Below are 1,268 nucleotides of genomic sequence, written 5' to 3'. Positions count from 1 at the left end.
ACGAAAACATAAGATTACTGGATGCGCTATCGGTGTATGGGTTGTTGTAGGGTAGTTGTCCTGTGTTCAAATGTAGTGAACATTGTAAGAAACATTATTGTTTGTGGAGACTATGTATTTTTAATATATAGAAACACATTGTACAAATTGTTATATGAATAAGAAATATGATTTCTACCTTGTTTATGTTCAATGCACAAGGATGTTGTAATCGTTAACGCGAGTTTGTTTGTAATCATTTATATATTTGAAGACATTGTACAAATGATTATTGCAATACAATGATTGATTTTGAAGATTGGTTATGTACAATGTTGAAATAATTGTTGATTGATGATTGATGTCCAGGTTTTAGTGTAATCTGCCAAAAAAAAACACTCTTGTAATCGTTTACAAAAGCCTTGTAATCGATTACGCGAGCCATAATGCGATTTTGGACATCCTGTTGAACTGAAGNAGCCACCTGTGCCAATGTGGGGGACCACTGGTCATTTTGGGTGTTTTTTGAAGGAAACTTGACTTGTTTTTGTTGCAAGTGTGAGTGTATGGTTTGATGTGATGGTTGGGANGTGGGGGACCACTGGTCATTTTGGGTGTTTTTTGAAGGAAACTTGACTTGTTTTTGTTGCAAGTGTGAGTGTATGGTTTGATGTGATGGTTGGGACACCCCATGATGTAGAGGGGTCCCACCCAGGGTGATGACATGAACCTTGGTGAGTTTTAGTGTAATCTGCCACAAAAAAACTCCTGTAATTGTTTACAAAAGCCTTGTAATCGATTACGCGAGCCATAATACAGTTTTGGACATCCTGTTGAACTGGAGGAGCCACATATGCCAACGTGGGGGACCACTGGTCATTTTGGGTGTTTTTTGAAGGAAACTTGACTTGTTTTGGTTGCAAGTGTGAGTGTATGGTTTGATGTGATGGTTGGGACACCCCATGATGTAGAGGGGTCCCACCCAAGGTGATGACATGAACCTTGGTGAGTTTTAGTGTAATCTGCAACAAAAAACACTCCTGTAATCGTTTACAAAAGCCTTATAATCGATTACGGGAGCCATAATGCAGTTTTGGACACCCTGTTTAACTGAAGGAGCCACCTGTGCCAACGTGGGGGACCACTGGTCATTTTGGGTGTTTTTTGAAGGAAACTTGACTTGTTTTTGTTTCAAGTGTGAGTGTAGGGTTTGATGTGATGGTTGGGACATCCCATGATGTAGAGGGGTCCCACCCAGGGTGATGACATGAACCTTGGTGAGTTTTAGT

Source organism: Vigna radiata, chromosome 1 (assembly GCF_000741045.1).
Source record: "Vigna radiata var. radiata cultivar VC1973A chromosome 1, Vradiata_ver6, whole genome shotgun sequence".
Lineage (NCBI taxonomy): Eukaryota > Viridiplantae > Streptophyta > Magnoliopsida > Fabales > Fabaceae > Vigna > Vigna radiata.
This window is presented reverse-complemented; position numbering follows the sequence as displayed.